This window comes from Coffea arabica, chromosome 2e (genome assembly GCF_036785885.1).
Source record: "Coffea arabica cultivar ET-39 chromosome 2e, Coffea Arabica ET-39 HiFi, whole genome shotgun sequence".
NCBI classification, from domain to species: domain Eukaryota; kingdom Viridiplantae; phylum Streptophyta; class Magnoliopsida; order Gentianales; family Rubiaceae; genus Coffea; species Coffea arabica.
In genome coordinates, this window is record NC_092313.1 from 63,218,246 (window position 1) to 63,226,338 (window position 8,093).

The 8,093-nt window shown below is 35.1% G+C and overlaps 1 long non-coding RNA gene across 1 annotated transcript; it reads left to right on the top strand.

Moving 5' to 3' along the window:
* The first annotated feature begins 3,449 nt into the window (after positions 1 to 3,449).
* LOC113729760 (uncharacterized) lies at positions 3,450 to 7,299 on the top strand. Its single transcript, XR_003458211.2, has 2 exons — positions 3,450 to 3,922; positions 7,103 to 7,299. It is a non-coding gene; the product is annotated as an uncharacterized lncRNA (long non-coding RNA).
* The last annotated feature ends 794 nt before the right edge of the window (positions 7,300 to 8,093 follow it).

Consider the following 8,093-nt stretch of genomic DNA (forward strand, 5'->3'; position numbering starts at 1 on the left):
CTAAAAAATTATTGGAAAAGACTAGGTTATTTATAGCCTTACAATGACTCAAATCTAAAGTTATTTGGACTTAACTAAACCCTAAACTATTGACTAGAGTTTCGGCCAAACTAAGGACATGGTTGGCTGAATTATTAAGCTAAAATAATGACTAGTGTTCGGCCACAATAATGGCAATGTTGGCCGAATTTATTAAGCTGAAATTAGCAACCAAATCAGCAAGGTAAGTGACAAATAAACTTTTGCTTAACACACGACTAAGGCAACAAGCAAAACTATCCAAATGACTAACTAGCTAATCAACTAATCTTCTTCACCCGACGCTTCAACTTGGAGAAAAGTGTAAAGTGTTGAATCTTCATTATCCAAGCCTTCAATGATCCTCAAACCACCTCCAACCCGATCTTGAATTGTGCACACAAGAGCTTGAAGTGATTCTCTAATTTTTCTTGCACGAGCTCTTGTGATTGGACCACTTGGAACTTATATAACTCGATCATTTGTAACTTGGTCACCCTTGATCACTTGTGCCCCTTCATCAACAGTGATGAAAATTCAAGATGGTGAATGGATACCAACTAGAAACCTTAATGGTTGGAGGGTGTGCATTGATCATTAGAAACTCAATACTGTGACCAGAAAAGGTCATTTGCCTTTACCTTTCATTGATCAGTCATTAGAACGGTTAGCTCGTAAAGCTTTTTACTGTTTTCTTGATGGTTACTCAGGTCACAACCAGATTGTGATCATGGTAGAGAACCAAGAGAAGACAATGTTTACCTGTCTATTTGGAACATTTGCAAATCAGTGAATGCAATTTGTGCTATGTAATGTACCTATCACCTTTCAATGGTGTATAATGAGCATTTTTTGATTTTATTAAAAAGTGCATTTAGGTGTTCATGGACAATTTTACAATATATGGCGATTCATTTGATCATTGTTTAGACAATTTGGCAAGTGTCCTTCATCGGTGCATAGATACTAATTTGATTTTGAATTATAAAAAATGTCACTTTATGATAGAGTAAGGTGTAGTGCTAGGACATATAGTATCTAGTTAGGGGATAGAAGTAGATAAGGCCAAAGTGGATTTGGTTAAGAGTCTACCTTACCCTACAAATGTATAAGAAATTCATTCTTTTCTTGGCCATGTAGGGTTATATCGTAGGTTCATCAAAGATTTTTCAAAGGTTGCATTGCAAATGTGTGATGTGCCATTCAACTTTAATGATGAATGTAAATAGGCGTTCGATAAGTTGAAAAGTTTGTTGACGTCTGTACCAATTATTTAGCCTCCCAATTAAAATTTGCTAATCGAGATCATGTACGATACTAGTAATTATGCAGTGAGAGTAGTGTTAGGGCAATGACTTAGGAAGCAAGCTTATGTTATAAGTTATACTTCTAAGACTCTTAATCCAATGCAGTGCAATTACACTACGAATGAAAAAGAACTCTTAGCCATAATTTTTACTTTAGATAAATTTTGATCTTATTTATTTGGATCTAAAGTGATGGTTTATTCCAACCATCTAGGTTTGAAATATCTTCTGGCAAAGAAAGAAGCGAAGTTGAGGCTTATTAGATGGATTCTACTTCTTCAAGAGTTTGACCTAGAGATCAAAGACAAGAAGGGAGTAGAAAATCGTGTAGTAAATCATTTGAGCAGAAATGTTAAGAAGGAGGATTCTATATCGATTCAATAGTCTTTTCTTGATGAACAATCGTTTGCGATGCAAGGTATAGTACCCTAGTATGCGGATATAATCAATTATTTGATCACTGGTCAAATGCTAAATCATTTTAATAAAACTCAAAGAGATAACCTAAAGAGTGAGTCCAAATACTATGTGTGGGATGAACCATATTTATGGCATTGTTGCTCTAATCAAATTGTTAGAAAGTGCATTTTTGAATTAGAATTTTATTTTATTCTTAAATTTTGTCATCAATATACTTGTGAAGGCCACTTTGGATCCTAAACAAATTACTGGGAATGTGTTAGATAGAGAATTTTATTGACCTACCTTATTTCGGAATACTTATGAGTTTTGTAAAAGTTGTGGATCTTGTCAGAGAATAGGAAATTTGTCCCACAGGAATGAAATGTTTCAAACACCTATTATTGTTTGTGAAATTTTTTATGTTTGAGGTATGGACTTTATGGATCCTTTTCCTTCTTCTTTTGGATATATATATATATATATTTATTGGCTGTTGACTATGTATCGAATTGGGTGGAAACTAAACCCATTAAGACTGACAATTCTAAAGTGGTTGCAGGCTTCCTTAAATTTAATATTTTTACTAGGTTTGGTGTGCCCAAGGTTATAATAAGTGACCAAGGGTCTCATTTTTTCAATCGTACTATGGAGGCATTAGTGAAGAAATATGGAGTTTTTTTATAGGACTTCTACTTCATATGACCCACAGATGAATGGACAAGTTGAAGTTTCCAACTGAGAGATTAAGGCTATTTTGGAGAAGACTATTAACCCTACAAGGAAGGATTGGAGTTCATGTTTGGAAGATGCCTTATGGGCCTATAGAATAGCCTATAAAACTGCTATAGGGATGTCTCCTTATAAGTTAGTTTTTGGAAAATGCTATCGCCTTCCTATAGAGTTGGAGCATAGAGAATATTGGGCAGTAAGGAAATGTAATTTGGATCTACAGAGAGCTGGTGAAGAGAGGAAATTGCAGCTACAAGAATTGGGGGATATTCGACTTGAAGTTTATGATATGCAAGATTAGACAAGGAAAGAACAAAATTACTCCATGACAAAATGATCCTGAGGAAATCTTTTGCAGAGGGACAAAAAGTATTACTATATAATTCAAGGCTCAATCTTATGCCAGGTAAGTTGCGTTCATGTTGGATTGGTCCCTTTGAAGTTACTAAAGTTTTTTTCCTATGGTGCAGTTGAAATAAGGAGTTTGAAAACAAATCGAATATTTAAAGTGAATGGCCATAAATTGAAACCTTTCTATGATGGCTTCAAGGAGCAAATACTGAAAGAGTTGCAATTGTTGGAGCCAATTTACCATGATTGAGTAATCAATGGTCCTGTCAAGCCAACGACATTAATTGAAGGCACTTATTAGGGGGCAACCCAACTTTTTATTATTTTGGTAATTTACTTGAGACAATTTATTTATTTATTTATTAATAATTTCTATTTATATTATTATCTTATTTGGTTACAGGGCATTATTGGAGTAGAATTGAAGAGATTTGCTATGTCAGGTGCCAATTGTAAACCAGATAAAGCAATTATTAAAGTCTGAACTAATCAAGTTTACAGGCATAAATTCTAGGTAAAAAGTATGTTAATGGCCTTACATGGGGTTCGTTGATTGGTGTTTGACATGAAACAAGAAGGTCTGGACTAGCAGTACATGATGGGCTCTGGAATAGGTCTTATGTCGAGCACCCGTCATATCTAAATATATAAAAAATCACTTGATCCTACTTCTTGGCAAAGGACACAACGTTCTAGTAAAACTCTACTTCCAGTCGTACTTCGACAAATTGGGCAAGAAACAATCAAGTGGTCCTTAGTAGCTTTTGTTCTTTCGACAACTTCATGTTTCCTTATTGGCTTTTGTTTTCTTTTGGTCCTAGTTCTAACTTCACATTCCTTATTAGTTCTCTTCCTTTTCTTCATACTTCACAGCTCCTTAAGGATTCAACTCCGAGGTCACTACCAAGTTTCTTCAATTTTTAATCTCTTTTGTGCCTCTCTTCTCTTTCATGTTGCCACCACCAACTTGGATCTTAGGAATTTTTTAAGACAAAGGCATCAAGTAAGAAAGATAAAGACAAGCTTTGGATGGCTAGCCCTAACTTTTCAATCTTGGTTTGTGGACTTCAATCTCACTAACTAATTTGGGGCTTTTGTTGGGTTTATCGGGGAGAGTAAGTTTGCATTGAACTTTAGCTTTTTAATCATTGGTACTTTACTTTAATCCAACAAACTAGCAAGTAGGTGTTCTTGGTGCACTATGTGTTGATTTTTGGAAGAATTTTTGAACGATTTTTTTTTGTAATTGTTTCAAGGTTGACAGTGCTACCACTGTTGTTTTAGTGGATTTAATTCATTATTTTCACCAAGTTTGACTTGTTGATGGTATTGTTTGAGTAAATTGGTGAAACATCTAAGTTGTTTGTTTGACTTATTTGAATGCTTGTGGTTGTTTAACTTTACTTGTAATATGTTTCCAAGAAGTAGAAAATTCAGTGATACACCTGTTCCACCTAAGAGAGTAAGAGGTAATCGGGAACCTCAATTTGATACTTTCTGATTCTTTAGTGAGGAATGTGCACAATGGTATCAAACCCACATTGGTAATAAAGTGATGGCAGAAAAGACTTTGGGCAATGAAGTTGAAACAAATTTTCATATTAGGGAATTTTTTCGCTCCTTGGGATGGGAACCTATTTTAGATTTATCTTCTGTTTATTATCGTCAACTCGTTTGGCAATTTTATGCTAATATTGTTGATAAGCAATTCTAAGAATCTCATTCTACTGTCAGTTATGGGAAGGAAATTTGAATAGAAGTTACTCGGGATCATTTAACTGATTGGTTTTAGGTATCTAAAATTGGTCCTGATTTTGCAATGAGAAGATATTCTATTATTAATGATTTGAACTAGGATGCTTCCATAGTTATACGCAGGCTTGGGCTTAGTCACATTGGAGAAATTGGTCGGCCAACTTATTTGGTTAAGGTTCTTCATATGAAGAGACGTATGTTATTTTACTTCATTTGTCCTAATGTCTTGCCTAAGGAGAGTAACAAGCATGCGCTTCGCTTTAGTGATATGTACTTCATTGATAAGATGAAGTAAGGATGTGGTTCTCATATAGATGGTATTCCACTTGCTTCCGTCATCATTGGAGAGATGTGGGACACTGTTCGAACAAATTGAAACCAGAAGGCATTTGGTCATGCTTGTGTTCTTACTCGTATTTTTTGAGCATGTTTGATAGAGATATTGCTGAAAAAATTTTGTTATGGCTGTCCGAGAGGGAGAGAAGGAATTTCAGATTTTTTTTCAGAAAATTTGTGGTGATTTTGACATACTCTTGGTCAAGACATTTTTTAAAACCTTTCTCTTCATATATATGTTGATTTTGAGCCAAAACAAAGAAGTTTAAGAGGGGAAAAACCGTTTTCCAGACTATTAGTGTGCTGAAAATTTTTTCCACAGAAGACTCTGAGCAGTCTTGAAAAATCTATTATATCGTGGTGTAAAAAAATCTGAATTGAGTCCCGTTTATTGCATTTGAAACTAGATTCATAACTCTTTTAACCGTGTAAAATTCATGGTTTGGTTCACTTTCTATAAATACCTACAAAATTTTAAAGTGGGCAGAAAATCCAAGACTGTCTTGTTTTTGCACTTAGTTGAGCAGTGAATTGAAGCTAAGATTTGACTAATTTATGAGATGAATTTTATGAAGATGTCTTCTAGAGAGTTGTAGAATTTTGAGTCTATTTTCTAACAGTATAAAATTTATGATTTTTGGACTTACGAAACTCACGTTTTGACTTTTCAAAGAGAGTTACAAAAATTGGAATTTTTCTTATGAAATGACAAAAAAACTTGGAAGGGTCTTGGAAACATTTTCTAGTTCTTAAACCTAACTTTCTTGATTACTTGCACACCATTTCATACTTGGATCATGGATTTATTATGTATATGAGTTTTTCAGCTGTCACATGGGACTCTCTGGCTTTGACATAACATAGTAAGTTTTGAAATGTGATTTTTAACTTGGGTGTAGGAATTTTCAGCTTTCATTCTAAATTTTGAGCCTAGGGTTTAATTTTTCCAACTTGAGTATATGATGGTTATATGCTATGTATATGCTTAAATTAGTGAGTTTGGTGACCTAAGATAAGATCTATGTTTCCTATAACTTGTGCACTTGATTTGGGATTGTTTGGTGATGAAATTGTAGCCTTGAAAATGGCTGAAATTTAAGGAAAAAATAGGGGAGGTGCTGTTCGTTTTTTGTCTTGTGGTTCAAGCGAGTGAAATTGATATTGGAGCTGCGATTTTAGGTCGATTTGGACTTAGTTTGCTTAGAGATGCTTGAGTCCACTTTAGTAGTGACACCTAAGCTGAAATTTTGCTAAAATCCATACATTTTGCATGGTGAAAGTTATGACCATTTTAAACATGATTTTTAGTCGCTTGTGTCACGTTTTAAACTTAAATGTTCCGATCGTTTTCTTTCCAAAACAAAGGCAAGTGTGCATGTATTTTACCTAGGGTTACTAAACTCATGAAATCTATGTGTCTAAGTTATATTCACATGATCTCCTTGTGATAGTCACAAGTGAGGGTTGGATATTTGGAAACCCTACTTGATTGTTTTTTGTTATTCAACATTTGATCGCAGATTTAGAATCCGGCCAAGGAGCTAAGTCTGAACCTGATTTTGCTAATCACTAATCGTTGGTGAATGTTCCTTCCATGTGTGTGCTTTAAATGACTATGTGAAATATTGTGAATGCTGTCGAAATGTTAAATGCCTTCCAATGATTGCTAAATGAATTTTCGATGGGCGAGTGTGTACTTTATCTCACTCGACCCAAGTAAAAGTGAATTTTCAATGGTTGAATGCTATTTGTACATGAATGTAAGTTTTTTGGCTGAACTGAGCCCCTGCCCTTCGTTGCCAATTGACTCGAGCCAGAAGCGGATTTGGTCAGACGGCTGGTGACCTTGGGACAATGTTTGGTATACTCGAGTATTATTGCGAAATCTGGTGGAGAACTGGCTAGTGAATTCAATGCAATGAAATCAATGAATGAATGACATGAACACTGAAGAAGTTTTCACTTGCAAATAATTTCTAATGTCGTAGGGATAAGGAAAATGGTCGGCGAATGAATGAGTGAATGACTCCAATTAAGCACGTATCTTTTCAATTGATGAATGATTGATTCTTGAATGACTGCTTATTATTGTGCCAAGTATGCAAAGTGCTAAATGTAAATGTTTCTGTGTTTGCCCGCTTGATTGCTTGTTTGGGAACCTCACTGAGTTTTTATCTCATTTCGTTAGTTTGTTTTCCTTACAGGAGTGGAGGCCGGAGCAAGTAGGTATGAACTAGGGTGTAAAACTTTCACGTACTTGTACTTTTGTAAATGAGACGTATTTGAAATCTTTGGAAATGTAATCCTATGATTTACCTTTGGATTGTAAATTAAGTTTGAATTACTGGTTGGAAATGGAACTTTTATGTTAATTTCAAGGCTTGAAAGGCTATTTCAAGAATGTTAGTGAGTGAGTTCTGGTGAGAATTGGGTAGGCGGTCCGCCAAACTTTTGGGTACGCCTTAGGGGAAGATAGGGCGCCACAGGTAGTATCAAAGTTGCCTCACGTTGTGAGGACCCGAAATTTCATTTTTTCTTACTTTTATTTTATTTTATTGGCTTATTTAATTATTTATTCACCCGTTTACTCTGAATAATTTATTTCATTCATTTTAGACCCATTTGTACGCAAAAATGTCTCATTTATACTTTTAAAACGTTTCGCTAGCGAATTTAATTTTTCTGCGGCTTGTTTAGCGAGAAATAGCACATACACGTTTTTCGAGATAAATTCGATCCGAGAGTGCTATAATCTTGGAGTAGTATGGGTGATCAATAGTAGACTAAAAAAAGTTAACTGAGGGATTAGGGTGAGTGAGTTAAGTTAAATTCAATTAGCAGCACTAATTGCACATTAAACGATTATTGACATTTGGGGCACAAGAGCACTTTATGTCCCATCTTCTTACACAACATCACATTACCCAACTACTACCAAAACCTTTCTTCCTCTCCACTCTTGCCTTGGCCGATTCTTCCCCTCCCTATTTCCCCTCAAAATTTTCAGCTTCTAGTCTTCCATTTTTGCTCCACAAAGCTCTCCAAAAATTGCTTCTTGTCTTGGGTTTTCTAGCAAGCTTGGAGGAGGACTTAATCAAGGAAGGAACTTAGTGATTTAAGGGCCCAAAAACCTAGTGTTTACTCTTATTTTGGCAGCAAAGTAACCACCCTAAGAACCCTTCAACTTTTCCTCTT